Source organism: Mus pahari, chromosome 2 (genome assembly GCF_900095145.1).
Source record: "Mus pahari chromosome 2, PAHARI_EIJ_v1.1, whole genome shotgun sequence".
NCBI classification, from domain to species: Eukaryota; Metazoa; Chordata; class Mammalia; order Rodentia; family Muridae; genus Mus; species Mus pahari.
In genome coordinates, this window is record NC_034591.1 from 143,867,951 (window position 1) to 143,890,549 (window position 22,599).

Below are 22,599 nucleotides of genomic sequence, written 5' to 3' on the forward strand. Positions count from 1 at the left end.
TGGTTTTTTGAGACAGGGTTTCTCTGTATAGCCCAGGTTGTCCTGGAACTCACTTTGTAGACCAGGCTGGCTTTGAACTCAGAAATCCGCCTGCCTCTGCCTCCCGAGTGCTGGGATTAAAGGTGTGCACCACCACGCCCGGCTAATACATTATTCTTTATGCTCCTCATTCATCTAGTCTCTCTACCATGTTGGGTTTTCAAAAGTTGAGGGTCCAAGGACAGTGAAGCTGAGATATCATAAGTTCCATGACATGTTGCTATTTTTGTGTTTTGTGTCATCACCCACATTTGTGTAATTTTCTGTAATGTAATTTGACTGATTCTCTGTAATGCATGTATCCAAGAGTTACGCATGTCCTTGAGCAATCCCAGCAAACTTACTGGTTCTCTCAGCTGAACTGGGATGTGCTGTCCGCTTGATCTGAGAAAAATAAAAATAGACTCCTGAGGAAGGTATTTCATCACTGTTTAAGGTGAGATTGATAGGAAATTCATTTTTAAATGTGTTCATCTATACTGTTAGTAACGTCAGAAATTCTACCTTCAGAAAGAATTTGGAGATGTAGATTGTTAGTAAAGTTGGGTTAAGATGGTTTTTGCTACTGGCTCTGATGTATAAAAACTTAGGGAACAATTTAAAGTTCAGGAAGGCACAATTTCAATAGTTGAACTAGGGACTTTTAGAGGTTAGGGGACAAGAAAAATGACAGCCCAACTAATACCAGCTGATGTGTCTTTAATGCTAAATCTGGGCTGGTGGTCAAGGTGATTATTAATTTCTTATACCCATCTTGTCCTCAGCTTACTGATATGATTTAATATAAACCTGCTAATGCATAAATATGCACCCTAAGGATTTAAAGTAGAAATGACTGTTTTTATATAAAAGTTTGGATTTGTGATTCTTTTAAGATTTTTATAAGATTACATTTTAAGGTAGTTAAGAAAATAATTGATCCTTTCTTTCTAACCACAAATTGCAGCCTGCGACTAAGAGAAACTGGCTGAGAAAACTACATTGCTTACTTATACTTTATTAATCTATAACAAATTGCTTAGTTACACATGTATGTGGATTCTTGAGAATAATGTTTTACAATTGTTTTTAACCCATAATATGTAAGCCATTTAAACATGTGAGGGCGTTGGGGAACATGTTTTTCTATATATACTCAGGGTAATCATTCACTTAAAGAAAAATAGAACGTAGTCATATTGTGATTTTTATACTGCTTGAAATATTTTGCTGGGATATGCAAGCTGTGGGAGAAAAAAATATTGTTGCAGCTTTGCTCCATCCCCCAAATGTGTATATATGAATATATGTAAAGGTGTTGGAACTCATTTGAGTTTGCTTCATCCACCAAGTGAGTATGTGTTTGCATAGTCACTGATTACATTACACTGCCTGAGCTGGTCTTCCCTATCTGACACCTAGAGCAGGGACCCAAGGAGGTAGGTTTAATAAAAGAGAAAGGCAGAAAGATATGAGAGAGAGGGAGAGAGAGAGAGAGAGAGAGAGAGAGAGAGAGAGAGAGAGAGAGAGAGAGAGAGAGAATTTTAGAGAATTTCAGATTCAGGTAGGAGTCCCACACCACGGTGCCTTGGACTCTAGACTGTTGAGTCAGGTTAGGAAGGGTGAGAAATCATTATTGTGTGATTGTGTGAGCATGTGGCTGTGTAGTTGTGTGCTGCCTTTTCTCTCCGTGTGAGACAAAGTGAATCAAAGGACAGAAAAGTGTTTATTGAAGTTATATTTTGAAATTAGCTTTTTTTAAAAAAAGATTTACTTATTTATTATATGTAAGTACACTGTAGCTGTCTTCTGACATCCCAGAAGAAGGCACCAGATCTCATTACAGATGGTTGTGAGCCATCATGTGAGTATAGTATCAAATGCTATTATTTGAACTCTTGACCTTCAGAAGAGGAGTCAGCACTCTTAGCCACTGAGCCATTTCTCCAGCCCTGAAATTAGCTTATTAAGCAGTGGTTTTTCATAGACATTTCCATATGTCCTTAGTTTTGGTTCATCTACCTTTTTTTTCCCTTTGCTCTTCCCTAGCCCACACAGTCCTAGATCCCTGAATTCCTTCTTTTTCTCTAACATCACATGTTTTTTTTACTATCCCTGCAGTTATATTTTTTAAGTGGATTGTGAAGTTGTAGAATTTCATATGACTTTCCACACTGCCCTGCTTTGGATTAGTCCCCAGCACTCCCCCATACCCATACTCATTTCCTCCATTGTCCCATGGCCCTCTGTCCTAAACCTTTTTACCACCAACATTCTACTTCTCTGCAATTGCTTTATCTATAATCTACTATCCCCTTCTCTTCATAAACTCCCCTTTCTAGTTTGCGTGGCTCCTACTTGTGCCCCAAGATAAGCACATAACAGATTTCAAGCTAGGTTCTGCATGAGAGAAATGTATATATTCTGGACCTAGGACACAACACTAACTACAATGTTTTCTAATCCCATCCATTTACTTGAAAATTTCATGACTTCATTTTTCTTCACAGATGAGTGACGTTCCATTTGTATGTGTAACAAGTTTTCCTTATCCATTCACCTTTTAAAGAACATCAAAGCTGGTTCCATTCCTAACTATTGTGAATGGAACAGCTATTAAATTGGGTGTACAGGTTTCTGTGTAGCAAAATATAAAATCTGTTGAGTATAAACCAGGGATGATAAACCTTGGTCATATGAGAGTTTTTACCTCTAGTGGTTTGTGAAACACCTTCAGTCTCAATCCCAAAGTTTCTGCTACACCCTATTTACTGAGTGTTGCCAGTAGTTTTATAATCACACTATGGCCTTTGCCCAGGACTGGGCTAATAGACCCTCCCAGCTCCCTTCTATTCTTCCTGACTTGGCTCCAGGATTGGTCACCACCAGCCCCAACTTGGTCTCTCTCTCTCTACCAGCCTCTGCTATGGGAGGGGTCAAGTTACCAGCTCACTCCTGAGGACCTTGAAACCTCAGATAAAAGACACTCTGACAGCTTTGTTGCCTTAACTTGCCTGTTAGCCCAATAGCTGGGCACAAATATCTCCTGCCTGGAAATGTATGTCCTTACCAAACTACCACTCCTTCTCTCCTTCTGCCTCAAACTAAGTGGGCTGTTCCAATTAACCCCTGCCAAAAATCCCTGGCAACCCACACACAATGGAGCTGCAGGCCCTGGCTGCCCTGAGATCTTACATGATTGCTGCGTGCTCTTCTTCTTCCAAAGCCTGGCAGGAAAAGGTCTTCTCCTTCCTTGTATCTGCCTTTACTTCCTGGGACATGGAAATCCCACCTATACCAGAAGGTATAGCCCAGCAATTGGCTCCCGACCTTCTTTATTGACAAATCACGAACCAATTAGGCTTTGCAATGATTAAGAAAAAAGTTTGAAGTTTATACAAGTTTAAGGGTCTTAAAAGATAAATATAATATCAAGACTTCTAAAAGTCAAAGTTTTAACATATCAGTCAATGAAACTCTGATAGTCTAGTAATTTAACTCTGATAAAACAGTGACTGGCACAGCCATATGCACTGGAAATGATGAAAGTCATGAAACCAGCACAGCTCTTTGACACAGTTCCAGGGAAGCTGAGCGGGTTGCTGCAATCGCTGTCCTCCTGTCTTCCACGCTTAGCTTTTTGTCCCTTCATATTACATTCGTGGGGACTTCCTGCATTATGGTTCATTTTATGTCTTTCCTGAGAAAATTATGTCTGACTCTTTTGAGGAAAGTCCTAAGCTTACTATCTCTTCTGCTTTTAAGGAAATAACTTTATCGGCCCTTATTTGGAAGTCTTCCTTATGCCCTACAGATTGTGATAAACAGGCACTAAGCTATAACTTTTTAACAGTAAGGAATGACTTTAGAAATATTCTTGGGTTATCCACCCCTAAGCAAACCCCAAACAATATAATTGGAAAAGAGTAAACTTAGTGATAGTTGACACACTCCAACTAGCCAGTAGAATAGGTTACAGTTTAATCTATTCCAACCTGCTGACTCCTGCTGATTTGACTGAGGCCTGGCTGCTAGGTCCTGCCAGGACTGCTGCTATCCCAAAGCTGCAGAACTGGACTGCTGGTATATCTGTGAAGTGTTTGGAAGTGGATTGAGCTGCCACTGCTGACTCCTAGGTACTGAACTGATTTCCTGACAGCAGAGATGAAATTTGCTCCAAAGAGCAATTTCTAAACAGGTCCGCCATCCCTGCATCCTAATAACCCATAGAGGCCTGATGCTTTGGGGAAGGGGAAAGCCCAAAGTGGGGTAGGGTAGGTGTGTGGGGGGGGGTAGGTGGGAGTGGTGGGAACACCCCCTCAGAAGTAATCGAGAGGAGGTATGGGGTGAAGAACTGTGGGGGGGACCAGGAGGGGGTAGCATTTGGAATGTAAATAAATAAAATAATAAAGAAAAAAGTTGAGGTTACTAATGCTGATGTGATTTAGTTTAAGTTTAAGATATGAGTATCAGCTCATACCTGAATACCTCATTAATTCAGAACCATTCTTTTTTTAAAATTTTTATTGGTTATTTCATTTATTTACATTTCAAATGTTATCTACCTTCCTAGTTGTCCCTCTGAAAACCCCCTATCCTACCTCCCCTACCCTCTGCTTCTTGAGGGTGTTCCCCCACCTACCTACTCACTCCCACCTCACTGCCCTGGCATTCCCCTACACTGGGGCATCCAACCTTCACAGGACCAAGGACCTCCCCTTCCATTGATTCCATATAAGGCCATCCTCTGCTACATATTCAGCTGGAGCCATGCCTCCATGTGTACTCTTTGGTTGGTGGTTTAGTCCCTGGAAGCTCAGGAGGGTCTGGTTGGTGGATATTGTTGTTCTTCCTATGGGGTTGCCAACCCCTTCAGGTCCTTCAGTCCTTTCTCTATCTTCTCCATTGGGGTCTCCATGCTTAGTCTGATGTTGGCTGCAAGCATCCACACCTGTATTGGTCAGGCTCTGGCAGAGACTCTCAGGAGAAAACTGTATCAGGCTCCTGTCAGCAAGGACTCCTTGGCATTTGCAATAGTGAGTGGGTTTATTGACTGCATATGGAATGGATCGATCCACAGGTGGGGCAGTCTCTAGGTGGCCTTTCCTTCAGTCTCTGCTCCACTCTTTGTCCCTATAGTTCCTTTAGACAGGAGCAATTCTGGGTTAAAATTTGAGAAGGGTAGGTGGCCCCATCCCTCAACTGGGGACCATGCCTAACCTGTGGATATGGCCTCTACAGGTCTCCTTCCCCTTTGTTGAGTATTTCAACTAATGTCATCCCTGTTGGGTCCTGGTAGCCTCTTGCTTTCCTGGCATCTGGGACTTTCTGTTGACTACCCCAAGTTCCCCATCCCCCATTGCTACACAACATTCAATTCCCTGATCCTCTGTATATCTCTCACCCCCACCCCTATCTCAAGCACACATATGAATAGTCCTCAGAGGGAGTTGTCATGTTTGATGCAACCATGCATTATGCACTGATTGTGATAATGATTTTAGCAGGTCGTTAATGAGGCAGCAACAGTAGATAAGTTGTTATGTGTTGCTCATGATTGCTATGACGTAGCCAGGACACAAAACTGCTAGCACAGTAAGGTGTAGCTACTGGACTTGCTACAAATCCACTTCTTTTCTGTGTAGTTCCTGCTACTGCTGATCCCATTGTCACTCAGGAAGCCATGTATTTCATTTCCTTGAATGGAAACCCTAAAAAAAAAATCTGCAGTTTGCCATTGCATTCACTCCTGCAATCACATCTCACTCCTCTTCACCACTTATTTATGATATGGATCAGATGCAGAGTCCACTGGAATCCCATGCACTAGTTTTGCACCTAGGGACTTGTGCAAACCTTAGCGCTTGAATTGATCACCACACCTCTGACACTCATCCGTGTTGAACCCAGGAATGTGTGTACAATGCTTGCTGCCATGTTCAAGTGAACTGCAGCAGTGGGTAGCCTCACAAGGGTGATTATCAATGCTCTCTTGAAGTATTTTACACATGTATAAAAGTGGGAGGAAATGCACCACTTAGGAAATTGTGGTTTAACTATGGAGGTGACTCGCTCTGTGTTTTACCATTCCCGTGAAATGGGTCTGTTCAAAATGGCTGTGCTTGCATTCAAGAGCTGTTCCCAGTGCTCATTGATGACAAGACCTTAGAGGAGATTCACACAGCCCCTGGAGTCTCTACTTCTGTGAACAGGTACAACCATGCAAATAGAGGACTAATAATTCTCAGGCTTGCAGTTCTGAAATAGCTTCCTGTAGCGCGCCATACCATACGCCATTACAAGATGGCTCTGACTTCCGCTGTCCATCTGGTAAACAACTCACTTGCCGCCTTAGGACAGACATGCTCAGTCCTATACAATAATGACTCAGCACAGCCCTCACTGCTCAGCCTTATGGTAATGAGGTGATTCCTTTCCTAGCCTATCCCGTGGCGACAACAAGGCACAGAGCACCCAGGNGGTAAATGCTCCAGTATATAGGGCGGCTGCCCTGGTCCATTGGGGTCCCCGTAGCATCATGAAAGGCGTTCCTGAATAAAGTGCTGTTGAGAAGGATCTCAGGTGGCACATCGTTGTTCTTGCTGGTCAAGGCTGGTCGCAACAGCTTTCTATGGTTTTAGAACTCTTGGTGGCTAACAGCAGGGCTTTGTATATCACACAAGGACCATTATCACCAAGGAAAGGTTTTCAAGTGGTGATAGCAGACATCTATCCCAGATGCCACATTCATGCTAAATATTTGGAATGGAATAACAGTATGTAAATGCTTCAAGATGATGGCTAATAAATAGAGAGTATCCAGTTGATTTAAATTTGTCAGGATGTGGAGTCCATTGGGGATTGGCTGCTGCATGTAAGCACACACTCTACCTCTGAGCCACACTTCCAGCCTAAGGGTTCATTGTTTTCTTCCTTCCCAGTACAGTTGGCTTCACATGAAACAGGCTTTCAATCCTCATAGCCACAATTCACACACATCACAGCACATGAATATAGTAGGAGGAAAAACATTGTGAAAACATATGTGTTGTTATACTCAGTGTTGTCTGTCCACTTCCAAGGGTGCTCTGACGACTCTCTGTGCAGGCCGATCCAGTAATCAAAAGTCCCCTTGTATCTCATTAGGAAATTCTGTCATAAAACACAAAAAGCCAAGAATACATGTGTCTCTTTCCTTCAGATGATCCTGGAATCTCTCCACTCTACACCTTCCTCTAGAGATAACAGAAGGGTGTAACTGAGTGTCAGAGATTTTGGAGCTGTATTACCCTTCAGTTCTCCTCTTGACATCTGTAAGTCTAAAGTACCTCATTTGAATCAAAGTACCAAATGTAGCAACACATTCTTCTGTGGCCTGGTTAGTTCTGGGTTAACTTCACATTGCTATCTTACATGTGCCATCTTAAAGGAATGCACTCATGACCACCAGGTATCCCAGTAAAATGGCATATCTGACCTTCCAGCTGACTATGAACACTTCATGAGAGAATGTTTCTTGAATGTCTCAGGGCTCCAGTCAGAAGTCAAGCATCAGCAAATGGCACACACTCACATTCCCCATGTCTCCATGTGCTTGGGATGGGAGCCTTCCTCAGGCCTCATCTGTAACTCTCTATCTCAAGGCAATAATATTCAACAGAACAGACAGACAAACCAATCCCTGCCCATTACTTACCAGCTCATCCTGGTTGTCAAACCGAGCTAGTTGGGCCTCTTGTTTCATGCAAAAGACCTGGGCAAATGTCCAGTTTCTCGAGTTTTCAGAAAAATAAAAACATTTATTTCCAACTCCAATCCAGTTTTGCAGGCAAGCAGCATAGGTATTTTAGATTGAGATCTGTTCTGTCTTTATTGCTAAAATGTAGAGAATACAATGAATCATGACAAGCATGTCTTCTCTCTCTTTGGCGCACCCTCCTGAGCTCAGTTGTGAGGTGTGAATCTGATGGTAGCTTTCCTAACTGATCTGCAGGAATCCTCTCCTGAGAGTGATGGGCCTTTATCTAAAGGCCTTCCACTGAGGGCCTGTGTCCCATTCTCTCTCAGGTGCTCACTGACAGTAGGGCTCCCAGGAAGTGCACTTCTATAACAGCATCACTTTCTGAGCTGGGATGACTGTTTACTACAGCAGGGATTGCTACAGCAGCAAGCATGCTACAGGGACACCTACCGACACCCAGCCTGATAATTGAGATTGCTGTGAGATCTTTTGGGTAGGTAGTGTATACAGTGTAGACATGTTGCACTAAAGGATGACTGCACATACATAAGAGAACAGTGCAAGATTTTATTGCACTATTTTGAACAGAATGGTACAAAAATCATATAAACGTATTGCTTCAGAAACTTTCCATTTAATACTTTCAAAATACAGTTGAGCCTGGTAACCAAACCCATGGGTCATGGTCGGAGGCACTGTACCTTCCTGGCCTCACCTTTGAAGTTCCTACTTGGAGATTTCCTCTTGTTACTCTCTGCCTTGAATAGTACCCCTAAGGGGACCTATGTCCCCTGCATCTCTGTCTAGAGCTTGCTGGATGTCATCTTCCCAGGGATGTGCCCATCAAAGCCTCTGTGTTCCATCACTGCATCTTCCTGCTGGAACCTAAATTCTCAGAGAACAGGAACTTCCTTTGTGTTTTCTCTAGAGTCCTTGCCACCATGTCTGGCTTACAGTGCTTAGAAAGTATAACTGGCAATGTGAACACGGACAGAGTGTCACAGAATTTGGAGAATAAGTCACTTACCTGACAAAGCAACAGACAGAGCAACTACAGCTACAGTGAGGACCATGATCACTCCATAGCAGCAGTGAAGCTTAGCAGGAGACTCAGGGGAGAGGATTCTGAGACTATTTCCTTGGACAACTGTAAAATATGAATATAAGAATGCCAATTTCAAGAATTTCTTGCATATGCCAGCAAGATTTTGCCGACAGGACCCTGATATAGCTGACTCTTGTGAGGCTATGCCAGTGCCTGGCAAATATAGAAGTGGATGCTCAGAGTCATCTATTGGATGGAACACATGGCCCCCAATGGAGAAGCTAAAGAAAGTACCCAAGGATCTGAAGGTGTCTGTAACCCTATTGGAGGAACAGCAATATGAACTAACCAGTACCCCCTGAGCTCCTGTCTCTAGCTGCATATGTAGCAGAAGATGGCTTAATTGGCCGTCATTGGGAGGAGAGGCCCTTGGTCTTGCAAAGATTATATGCCCCAATACAGGGGAATACCAGGGCCAGGAAGCAGGAGTGGNTGNGTTGGAGAGCAGGGTGGGGGGAGGGTATAAGGGATTTTTGGGATAGCATTTGAATTGTAAATGAAGAAAATACCTAATAAAAAACATTGAAAAAAAGAATTTCTTAAGGAAAATAAAATAAATTTACCACAAAACCNACTTTACAATTGCCTATAAGTTCCTGAAGGGCTCCTGCCTGCCCTTTCAGAGAAGGCCCTGGTCCACAAAGGATGTCCATGGTAGGAAGAAGTCCAGAGAGGANGGAAACAGAGCTTCTGCCAGGGCGNCTTCTGGNCACNGAACTCAGGGTGAATAATGAGAGCAAAAATGAGGGAGTGGAGATCCCAGTGAAATGCAAACAACAAAAATCTAGATTTGGTTCCATAAAAGGTGCCCTGGTTAGAAGGAGTTATGGAAACACTAGAAAAAAAAAAATTGATGTAACTAGACATATTAACAAAATAAGAAAAGAGGAAAAACTAAAAACATTTTAATAAACAGCAAAATTATGTGAAAATAGAAGTGAAAGGAACTTCCTCAACCCCACAGAAGTTATCCACTAAAAACAAAACTGTAAGTCCAACTTCAATCAGTTTCATTCTCAATGGTGCGATTATGAATGTTTCCCAGAAATCAGGAGCAAGAGTCAGATGTCTGCTCATTATTCAGGTACTTTTCCCAGGAGGTCATGGCCAGGACGAAGAAATAGGGTCAGGTGTCTGGAGAATGGCTCAGCTCTTAAGATCACTTTCAGCTCTTCCAGAGGACTTGAATTGAAGTCCCTGGACCCACAAGGTAGTTTACAACAATGCACACCTCCAGTACCGGGGGGTGGGCGGGGGGAGGGGAGGTCCATCACGCTCTTCTGGCTTCTGTATGCACTGAGTATTCATGTGATACACAAACCTGCAGGCAAACAGTCATGTACATAAATGAGTTTCTTACAGAATGAAAGGAGGTTTACAGTTCTCAGAAGCAGGTGAAAGTGTTTCTCTTCACAGATGACAGGGTTCTGTCTACATAAAACTCCAAACAAAACTACAAAAGACTACTGGATGTAAAAAAAAAATGAGTTTACAAAGCTGCAGGACAAGGTGACAGCATTGTAAAATCAGTTATATTGTCCTGTCAAGTGGAAATTACTATCTTAGAGAGTGACCTTTACAGTAATGCCAAGAAAAATATAAAATTACAAATCTAAAAATAGGATGTTCATAGTCAGCATAACAAAAAACTACATGTAAATTTATAAAGAAATAAAGATAGAAAAGTTGGCTCAGTGGTTAAGAGCACTTTTTGATCTTTCAGAGGACCTGGGTTCAAATTCAGCACCAATATAACAGGTCACAAGTCTCTGTAATTGCAGTTTTAGGAACTCTGAGAACTTTCCTGACTTTGGTGGGCACTAGGAATGCACATGATCCATAGATATCTATGCAGGCCAAACACTCATACATGTTACATTTTAGAAATAAGAAAGAAAGAAATCAAGGCAACTCTAAGCACATAATGACATTGCTCATATGTCAACAATTCCTGAACAAGTGTGTATGTGCAACATATTCCTGAGGGGTGATTGCCTTCAGAAAAAAATATCATAGCACCAAGTTATATGAGAAGTACTATGAAAATTAAAAAGAAAATGGAATGGTCAAAAATTATTCTGAGAATTCTTTGTTTAGCTCTGTACCCCATTTTTTAATAGGGTTGTTTGGTTCTCTGTAGTCTAACTTCTTGAGTTCTTCATATATATTGGTTATTAGCCCTCTATTAGATGTAGAAATCGTAACAATCTTTTCCCAATCTGTTGGTTGCTGTTTTGTCCTATTGACAGTGTCCTTTGCCATGCAGAAACTTTCAATTTTATGAGGTCTCCACTCACTGACAGGATCCTGATATGGCTGTCTCCTGAGAGGTTCAGCAGAGCCTGACAAACGCAGAGGCAAATGCTCACATCCATCCATTGGACTGAGCATGGGGTCCCCAATGGAGGAGTTACAGAAAGGACTGAAGGAGCTGAATGGATTTGCAATCCCATAGGAAGAACAACAATAGCAACCACCTAGACTCCACAGAGCCCCCAGGGACTAAACCACCCTTGGTTCTGTGAAGGCTTGGTGTGTCTCAGTGTAGGAGAATGCCAAGGTGAGGAGGCAGAAGTCAGTGTGTGTTGGGGCCTCCCAGCCCTCTGCAGCCACTAAACCACCTGCAGTGGTAATCTTCAGATCTGCCAAGTCTTCCCTACTGTTTACACTGGTCGCTGTCCTTCAAAGCGTCTCCAGCGCCTGCTGAGAGGACTTTTAGGTGTTCCAGAGACAACATCCTTTGGGCCTGCCTACAGACTCTCACCTGTGCTTTCAAAGACTGGCGCTGGGGGCTGGGGGTTTTCCCACACTATATAAACTGAGTTTTTCATTAAACCTTGGGCTTCAATCAGAATGTTGTCCTAGCCTCGTTTCGTTTCGAAGTCTTTTCTCATTTCAGTCCCAGTCCGCCCTCCAGGAACCGGTGTGGCCACGGGCGGTCCCACTCAAGTGTGCGGGTGGGGGAGCACCCACACAGAAGCAGGGAGAGAGGGGATGGGATAGGGAGTTTCCAGAGGGGAACCTGGAAAAAAGGATAACATTTGAAATGTAAATAAATAAAATATCCAATAAAAAGTGATTCTGAAAAAGAAAAGGACAAAATCTGAGAGATCACAAGGCCTAATCTAATGCCTCATGGGAAGAGGACTGAAAGCCTGGTGCTATCAACAGAGTCAACACTGAAACAACTCAGCAGAGAACAGGACTCCACAATGACATCACACACACGCGGTCAACAGACACTTAATAGTGATGAACGTTTTTTTAGACAGGGAAAGGGTGGCACCGCTACACTATATACTACTGAAACAACCTGCTGTCTGTCAGCTAAAAAAAAAAAAAAAATACAACCTCAAACTACTACAGTCCATCCTTAGATGTACAGACTCAAGCACAAAGTATAATACTGTAAAGTCATTAGATGTTTAGAAAAGTAAGGGAGAATGTGAACTTGTTGAGCAAAAATCATCTTAGATTAAGAGCGAAATCTCTGTCTGCATAACAGAATGGTTATACACTGGTGTGGATGCCGATGTTGACGTAGAACTAACATCTTCTTAAGGCTAAATTGTCAGCTACTACAAAGCTGTTTGTAAGTGTAAAATGTGATATGCTCCCATCCTACCCACATATCCCCATGCTGGAAAGGACAGCCTGCATTTAAGTTGCAAGAAATCTTTTTTTTTTTTTTTTCTTTTGGTTTTTTGAGACAGGGTTTCTGACTCGAGATAGCCCTGACCGTCCTGGAACTCACTTTGTAGACCAGGCTGGCAATTAATCTTTATGTGAATATCTACCGCAGCTTTAAGGATCTCTGTGAAAATGATACATTTGTGACCATTGAAATGTCCCCAAGCTGATGACAAGGTAAACCTTCTCTCAACACAAGAAACAACTCGGACCATAAGCCTGGCCTTGCTCTATCTCATGCCACTTTAACAGGCCAAATGTCCCAAGGGCTTCTTACCCAAAAAGTCCCTAAACTAAGCTTGCAAATAAGCTTATGCAAATAAGGTCAGAGAGCTATAGGGAGTGGTCCCTTGAGAAGAGACCCCCCAACTACCACTACTCCTCTCACTTCTCTAGAAGTTTCCTGACAGCTTTTCATAACCTCTTTGTAATAATATTTGCTGGTGAGATTCATGCAAATTTCTGAATTCAAGTGTTGTAGACATGGTCTCTCAGCATCTCGCCAGCAGTGCATGCTTCGGACACGCTACTGATAGGCACTGTGAGTGATGAGCAGAGGGCATTGCTGTGACAAGCTGAAAGAACTCTTGTGGGACATCTCTGCTTCACGGATCCATTTTATGGCATCTGGAAAGGTGAGTACTCACGGCTGTGGCAGAGGAGTGGTGACAGTGTCTGCAGCAGACAATGGGGAAACAGGTAGGGTAGGGGGTCTGTATATACTTTGAAAACTATTGTTTTAGTCTTATGTAGTTTACATGTAAGAGAGCTTTGTCTGCCTCTGTGTGTGTGTCTGTATGTACGTATGGATGCATGTATGTTTGTATACTCCATGCATACCTAGTGTTAGAAGAGCTTAGAAATGTGTGTTGGATCCCTGAAAATGGAGTTAGGCGTGGGTGTGTGAGCCGCCATATGGGTGCTGGGAATGAAACCTCAGGTCTCTGCAAGAGCAATAAATGCTCTCAATGGTTGAGCCAACTCTCCAGCCCCTATATATGTTGATGAAGAGCACCTGATTATATGTTTTCAAAATTCACGGAAATGTATAACAAACGAATTAATTTTATTGAGTACTAATTGTACTTTTTACAGAGTTTCCACTGACATTAACCTTTGCATTTTGCTCATTTTTGCATACCTAAAATACTAGGAAGCTTCTATTACATTAACAAGCAAGAAAAGGATACTTAGGATTAGAAGGCTTTAGCACTGAGCTTTTGGATTTTGGATCTACACAGAACTCCCAGCCTTCATTCTTTCTAGTTCTAAAAAAGTATAAAATTCTCCTGTGCTCATTTCCAGCCCCAGCACCTCTCAGCCGTGTGTGGCTGTGAGCAGCAGGGTTTCCCCTGGGAGCACTCCTCAGACCTCCTCACACTCCCTATAGAAAGTAAATCTTGCCAGGCATGGTGATCCATGCCTTTAATCCCAGCACTTGGGAGACAGAGGCAGGCGGATTTCTGAGTTCAAGCCCAGCCTGGTCTACAAAGTGAGTTCCAGGACAGCCAGGGCTATGCAGAGAAACCCTGTCTCGAAAAAGCAAAAAAAAAAAAAAAAAAAAAAAAGAAAAAAAAAAAAAAAAGAAAGAAAGAAAGAAAGAAAGAAAGAAAGAAAGAAAGTAAATCTTGTGAGATTTCTAAACTCCTTCATATTCTAAAGGCGTGGTTTCATTGTGATTTCTAGTTCTGCACTGTGCTTTAAAAAAATCTTTCCAAATCCAAGAAAAGACTGTAAACTCCTGTGTGCTTTTAAGTCTCTCCTCTAAAACTGATGAACAATGTTGGGCTTTCAGTGCCTGACTAATTTGTCTCAGCATGTAACCCAGTTCTACCTATGTTGTCACGAATGACATCCTATCTTACTAGTGCATAGTATTCCAGTATATACAGAAGTATGTATCACAGTTTTTCCACACTCATCCATTGATAGATGCTGATGTATGTTTGGTTGGAGCCTTTGACTTGGCCCACACTGCGCACCTCCCACCACCCCAGCCCTGGCACCAAAAGCCCAGTTTGGCATTCATGGTAGCTGTAGCAACATTCTCCCCAGGCTAGGTGACCACGCTTGGGCTCAAGCCCAGCTTGTGGCAGGCAGGTCATTTTCCTTCACCGACAATCTATAAAAACCTTCCCTGCCATAGCCTGCAGGACTTCCGTCTTGTCCCCTGAGACTGGTGGCCTTGCCCTGGAACTGTTCTGAAATAAATGCCCTTTTCTACTTTTAATTCAGCTCAAATTGGCTTATTAAGTCAGCAGAGAAGCCTATTAGTGTGTTCCATGTGCTGACTATTTGTAAACACACAAACAAGTAAAATATCTCTTGCCAGGGGCTGGGGGGGAAGTAGAGACAGAACAGACAATAATTTCTTTAAAGTGGTGTCAGATCTGGTGTTCAAAGGCACAGTAGAATGAATACTGCTCACAACAACGTACCATATTTCTAAAGCTAGCCCAAGGGATTTTGAATATATTCACCATAAAGAAACAAAGAGCATGTTTGTTCATTTAATGTGTCCATCAAAAGCACAACCTGCTCTGGCCTTGAACTATTTGGACTTGCTCACCACCAGGGGCGGCCACTGTCAGGAGAAAAGGCTGGCACACACTTGTTTTAAGCAGCCAAGTTTTATTCTCAGGTCCGGAAGGTGATGAAAAAAGTTGCCATTTTAGAACCTCACCATCTTATTGCTCCGTCATGGACTCTCTTAAGGCCTCTGGTGTTCATCTAGCCTCTTAGCCCTCAGAAGCACCTGGCTTATCTGAGAATCAGTAGCATTACTCATGAGCTTTCTCTTTGGGTTTTAGTCAGAGGAGGCGAAAATGTTAGAGAAGCTGCGGTGGCTTCTAGAGAGCCCAGTGTGCAGACAGCAGATACAGCAACTTTCACCAAATTCAGTTGCTTTATGGACCTTGGCCACTGCTATGAGGACCTGGCTGCTATTTTTAGCACATAGAAAAGTCTGAAGAACAAAGGAGATCTTTACTTTTGTGAGTTTTCCCAACACAACAGTTGTTCTGGCTTACTGTGAGGAGTATGGGACTTGGTGGAACCTGGTGGAACCTCACAGTCAGAGGCAGCAAGCAGATCACACCTCAAGGAGACCCTGTTCTACATTCAGTTTAAGGGTCCAGGATAGCTGTGGAGGAGGGTATTTTAGGTGTGCACAGGATGGCATGGAGTAGGGCCCTAGGACTGAAGGGAGGCATAGTTAGATCTCCTTCTTCCTCGGCCTGTCCCCCACCTCCCAGAACAGTGCTCCCAATCATCAAAGCAGCTAGGCTGTCCACTCTGGAGGAGCTTGCCTGATAGCCTCAGGCTGCCACTAGGCCCTTGATCTAACAATAATTGTGAACTCTGCTTTTCAAGCAATTCAATATTTTATTCCTAAACAGAAATATTAAGGTGGGGGTGGGATCACTGCTCAGCTGTGAAGGGCGCTTGCTGCCCATGCAGAGAGAGGACTTGGTTCATTCCCAGCACAAACATGGTGACTCACAATTGTCTAAGTCTGGTTCCAGGGGATTCAACACTTTTTCTGACCGCTGTGGGCACCAGGCATGTATGTGGTGCACATAGACATACAGGAAACAAACCCATACACATAAAATAATTTTTTTAATTAAAGGGGAAGAGAGTTAAAAAATAAAATATAAATGTTTTTCAAAACAGAGCGAATGCAGTTTTAAATAGAAATCTCCATTGTTCTTTTCCCATCATTTATTATGAACTAAAACTGTAGATGGGTTTGCAGGTGGGGTAAGTCTCCCACCTGCACCCTACTGAAGAAACAAACAAACGAACAACTGGGATATAATATCCAACTTAGGACTGAATTCATTTCTTGATGCCACAAGAGTCATTTAAGACCAGAAAGAGTATATTGGTGCTTTCCTACCCACCACAGAGCTCCCACCCTCCACCCCACCCAGGCCTCCACCCATCTATAGACCCACTGTGGCAGGCTAACCGGAGTGAGATCCAGCTCCCCTGAAGAAGACCCCTCCCTTTAGTTTAGTTAGCATTTCATTAAATACTTATGATTTTCTCTGGTTTCCAAGTAATCTGGGGAGGGAGGCTCTGCACCACCTATCATCTTGTTGAAGCAATGAGCCTCCGATGAATGAAGACATTTGGAAGACATCTTGTGAGCTTGTGTGCAGATTTTCAAATCAGCTAACTTGATAAGCTGCCAGTGATTGGGTGCCTATGTAGATCTGACTGCACCACCGCACTCTATGGAAACACTGGGGAGGGATCAATGACAGAAATACATGCTATACTGTAAAGAAGATAAATAGAGCTGAGACATGTTTTAGATTTCAATGATGCAAAAGTGTTCTTTTTTTTTTTTTTTTTTTTTCCCGAGACAGGGTTTCTCTGTGTAGCCCTGGCTGTGCTGGAACTCACTCTGTAGACCAGGCTGGCCTCGAACTCAGAAATCTGCCTGCCTCTGCCTCCCGAGTGCTGGGATTAAAGGCGTGTGCCATTGGCTTCCTTTTTCTTTTTTTAATCGAAAACATTTTTATTGTGTGTGGTGCCAGGGATCAAACTCAGGGCCTTCTACATGAGAAGTGGGAAGTCTACCATTCAGCTGTGCCGTTGGACGCCAGTCAAATACAACTCCAGTCACTTCAGAAGGTAACCAGGCATACTCAACCTTTCTCCACCATGCCTGTCTCCTTTCTCTTTGCCGCACCAAAACTTTACTGTTGCCAACAATTTCTTTTTTATTATTATTAATTATTTTATCTATTTACATTTCAAATGTTGTCCCCCTTCCTCGTCTCCCTTCCACGAACCCCTCACCTCACACCCCCTCCCCATTGCCTATAAGAGGGTTCTCCCCACTCCTGCCTCAGGCCTCTAGCATCTTCTTTCTCTGGGGCATCAAGCCTCCACAGGACCAAGTGGCTCCCCTCCCACTGGGCAGGATAAGGCATTCAGTCCTCTGTTACATATGTAGCTGGAGCCATAGACTCATCCATGTATACTCTTTGGTTGGTGGTTTAGTCCCTAGGAGCTCTGGGGGTGGGGGTGGGGGGAGTCCAGTTAGTTGATACTGTTGTTCTTCCTATGGGTTGCAAAATCCTTCAGCACCCTCAGTCCTTCCGCTGACTCTTCCATTGTGGTCTACCAGCTTAGTCCAATGGTTGGCTCTGAGTATCTGCATCTGTCTTAGGTGCTGGCAGAGCCTCTCAGAAGACAGTCATACTAGCTCCTGTCTGTAAGCACATCTTGGCATCAGCAATATTGTAGGGGTTTGGTGTCTGCAGATGTGATGGATCGCAAGTTGTGGAAGTCTCTGGATGACCTTTCCTTCAGTCTCTGCTTCATTTTTTGTCCCTGCATTTCCTTTAGACAGGAACAATTCTGGGTTAAAAATTTTGAGATGTGTGGTTGGCCCCATCCCTCTACTGGGGAGCCATATCTATCTACTGGAGGTGGTCTCTTCAGGTTCTACCTCCCCACTGTTGGGCATTTCGGCTAATGCCAGGCCCACTGGGTCCCAGGAACCTCTTGGATCCCTGGATCTGGCACTTTTTAGTGGATTCACTTCCTCCCTCCATTCCACACCCCCACCCCCTGTGCTACATATTTCTATTCCTTCTGCTAGCCCTCTGGACTTCTCTCCTGTCTCTTCCCATATCTGATTCTGACCCCCCTTTTTTCCCTTCCCCTCCCCTCTCCCACCCAGGTCCCTTCCTCTCCGACTTCCAGGATTATTTTGTTTCTCCTTCTAAGTGAGATTGAACCATCCACAGTTTGGGGCTAATAACTACTTATCAGTGAATAGAGACCATGTATGTCCTTTGGGGTCTGGGTTACCTCACTTGGGATGATATTTTCTAGATCTATCCATTTGCCTGCAAAATTCATGAAGTCCTTGTTTTTAATAGCTGATCCGTTGTGTAAATGTAACACATCTTCTGCATCCATTCTTCCATTGAGGGACATCTGGATTGTTTCCAGCTTTTGATTATATAAAAAAATCTATTATGAACATAGTTGAGCAAGTGTCTTTGTGGGATAATGGAGCATCTTTTGGATATATGACCAGGAGTTGTGTAACTAGTTATTCAGGAAGAACTATTTCCAATTTTCTGAGTAGCTGGCAGATTGATTTCCAAAATGGTTGCACCAGCCTACAATCCCACCAGCAGTGGAGGAGTGTTCCTTTTTCTCCACATCGTTGCCAGCATCTGCTGTTACCTGAGTTTTTTATCTTAGCCATTCTGATTGGTATAAAGTAGAATCTCAGGGTTGTTTTGATTTGCATTGACAACCAAAGATGTTGAACATTTTTTGGGGGTGCTTCTTGGCCATTCTAGATTCCTCAGTTGATAATTCTTTGTTTAGCTCTGTACCCCACTTTTTAATAGGTTTATTTCTTCACTGGATTTTAACTTCTTGAGTTCTTTGCATATTTAAGATAATAGCCCTCTATCAGATGTAGGGTTGGTAAAGATCTTTTCCTAGTCTGTAGGTTATTGTTTTGTCCTGTTGACAGTGTCCTTTGCTTTACAGAATCCTTTCAGTTTCATGAGGTCCCATTTGCCAATGGGTGATCTTAGAGTCTCAGCCATTGGTGTTCTATTCAGGAAATTTTTCCCTTTGCCAATATGTTCTAGGCTATTTCCTACTTTCTCTACTATTAGTTTAGTGTTCCTCATTTTTATGTGGAAGTCTTTGATCCACTTGGACTTCAACTTTGTACAAGGAGATAAAAATGGATCAATTTGCATTCTTCTACAAACAGACCACCAGTTAGACCAGCACCATTTGTTGAAAATGTTTTCTTTTTCTACTGTATGGTATGTGCCTTGAATTCTTGATCTTTCCAATACTTTTAACATGAAAGAGTGTTGTATTTTGCCAAAGACTTTTTCAGCATCTAATCAGATGATTATGTGATTTTATTTTAGTTTGTTTATATAGTGGATTATGTTGATGGATTTCAGTATATTGAACCATCCCTGCATTCCTGGGATAAAGCCTACTTGATTGTGTTGAATGATCCTTTCAATGTGTTCTTGTGTTGCAGTAAATCTCTACCCCCAATAAGCCTGTGCAAAATCCACACAACTCAGTTACAATATTTATAAGGTATAAGCTTAGATTGGGTAGATCTAGCACTACATTAATCTATTCCCCAGCTATGTGATTCCTTGTTAATTGTGGCTTCTCCAGGCCATGTGATTCTGGTCCATCTTCCTCCAATTGCCTCTCCTCTGTCCTTCTTCCTCTACTCTCTAAAAGCCCCAGCCCCACATTTCCCTTCCACTGCCCAATTACAGGCTTTAGCCTTTATTTTACAAGTTAAAATGGGGAGAATGTTCACATGAAGTCACCTGAGTACATGATCCACTCATTGTCAAGGCAGCCCCTCTTAAGGAAACAGAATTAACATCAGAATACAAACAGCACCCGGGCAAGCCACAACATTCCCTCCTTTTGTCCAATTAAAAGATTTTTTTTTCTCTCAAATATAAATTGAGCACAACCATCCTAATCATGCAAATTATAAAGTATAAGATACACTTAACACCCAGGCCATCATATCTATCAATTTAGATAAAGCACTCTACCACCAATCCTAACTTAAAGAACTTGCAATTCTATACCTGAATTGTGTTCTGGTTTTAGCTTGTATCACCATCTGAAAACCATCCTCTCAAATCTATACCATCTCTCTCAATGATAAACAACTTGACTTGACTATGAAACTATAACTTACCTTCAACCCCAGCAGAATCCAAGAACAAATTAAACATTACATGGAAATATAGGAAGCACAAAACATAGCTTCCAAAACTTTACCAATTTGTAGAGACTGGCTAACCCGGACAGTCTCTCATTCCTCAAAATGTTGGAGCATCAGCCTTCAGCCTTCTGGCCAGGATTATCTGACAGGACCTTTGTAAAGCAGAATTATAAAGAACTGCTTACCCTGTATTGGCAGAGTTATCAGTCAACAATTCCACATAGTGTGTCCTTTTCCTGAACAGTATTTTTGTCTATATATGAATTGAGGCAAATCTTGCCGAGTGGTGATTTTTCCACAACTAGAGAAACTCTACTGATGCTCAATCTCTTCTTTGAATCAAGAAGGGGTGCTGTCAGGAGCAGACATGTCTCTAGTCAAATGATCTCTCTTTTTTTATCACAGTGAAAAATTTTATTTATGAACATTGTAAGCATTACACACATCTCAGAATCTCTACATGGCAGAGCAAAGATCAGGTCATGCTTAGTAGCTTTTCTCTCTCTTTACTACTTGTAAGACTTAAGTCTGTCAATGATGGTAATTCTTATAGCAGCAATTCTCAGCTTTGTTTCTGGTGGTACCAGGGGTCAAATTCAGGGACAGATGTGTGATAGATGAGTGTTGTAAAACTAAGGCACACCCTTTGCCCTATGGCTTTTATTTAACAAATAGAGAGAGTAGGGGTTTTCTAGTTTAGGATTATACTGAGTGACAGTTGGAAAATACACGAAATGTCAGAACAAGGCTCTTACAAGCTAAAACTCTTTACCTTGATAAAATAAGATTTCAATAATACTAATAGATTTTCCAGGTTACTGAACAAAAATGTGACCTTCCTTCCAGCCTCCCTTTTCCTATGAACGGTATCTTATTTTCTCATGCTAAGATTCTGCTACAGCTTGCTGATAAGGGAAACCCTTGTGCAGAAAAGGGTGCAGGTCATCTCCCTCGAAACTATTAGGACCTTAACATGAAAAACCTCTGTTAAGAATCATGAAGACAAGTCTTTTGAACATTAGAGTTGTATAGGACATTAGGTGAAAACCACTTTAGTTATGAACTTTAAGGTAATAATATACTCTCAGATATAGCACAGAAGAGACACTACACAAATTATGACCAAAGTTATGATAGAAAAGAGCTTTTGACTGACATAGAGAAAGTATAAAAACATATAAAAGGAAAACAAGTTATGAGTAAAGGAACAGACAGGGTCACAGGGCTTTAGTCACACCCAGGTTTCTTCGAGCTTCCAAAAGCTGTTCTTTCTTCTCCTTTTGTCCTTGCTCATGTCTCTTCTGTTGTTCTTCCCTGGTTTGGAGATGAGGTTGTTTGTAAGTTTTCCTGTGGAAGGTAACTCTGCTTACACATTCGTTCGGAGAATTGTTCTCTTTAGCTTGTCTCCAAGGTTTCAACTTTCCTTTGTGTGACTTGTAGTTGAGGGGATGAGACAAGCTTGCTTTGAGATCAAATACTGGTTTCTTACTAGAACTTGGAGTCTGTGTTGCTTCAGTCATCAACTTGAATGGGGTAATAACTGCAGTAGAATTCCTTTCAGTGGTCTTTAACTTGGGTGTCCTGAACACAGCCTGGACTTTTGAGGCACTCCCAGGTGCAGTCACATGTGAAGACTTTCTGGCTGTCATTTTGGTCACTGAGCACTTATGTTCATTATATTTAGTAGCAGCTGAAAACCTGACATTCATTTTAATTGCTGAGTGTCCTTGTGGGCACTGCTGCCTGGCAGGAGTACAAGGTAGAGAGTCTTCCTCTTGGAGGAACTGGGGTCACTATCTCTTTTTTTTTGGGGGGGGGGTTCAAGACAGGGTTTCTCTGTATATCCCTGGCTGTCCTGGAACTCACTCTGTAGATCAGCCTGGCCTCAAACTCAGAAATCTGCCTGCCTCTGCACTATCTCTTTATTGTCAAGCTTTAGTTCATTAAGTGAATTGTGTTCTTTAAATTGTGTTTCTTTTTTCTCACAATATATTCATCAATGGATTCCATTTTTCTTAAAATGAGCCTCATGAAGCTACTTAAAGTTTGGTGTCGTGGCTGAAGTCCTTTTATTGTTCCCAAGTTTAGAAAACTCATCTGTGCATAGAGATCTTTTCTCTAAAGGCCTCTCTGAATCTTTACTGTCATTTAATCCTCCTTCTCCTAAGGAAGCTGCATTCCTGTCCTCTGGCCTCTGCTCTGTCAGAGAAGGAATTTTTTATTATTATTATTATTTTCTTTATTTACATTTCAAATGCTATCCCAAAAGTTTCCTAT

General features: G+C 42.3%; 2 pseudogenes; both read right to left on the minus strand.

Moving 5' to 3' along the window:
- Positions 1 to 5,605: 5,605 nt before the first annotated feature.
- Positions 5,606 to 15,735, minus strand: LOC110316917 (annotated as a pseudogene).
- Positions 15,736 to 21,497: 5,762 nt separating this feature from the next.
- Positions 21,498 to 22,599, minus strand: part of LOC110315558 — a 9,795-nt pseudogene continuing 8,693 nt past the window's right edge.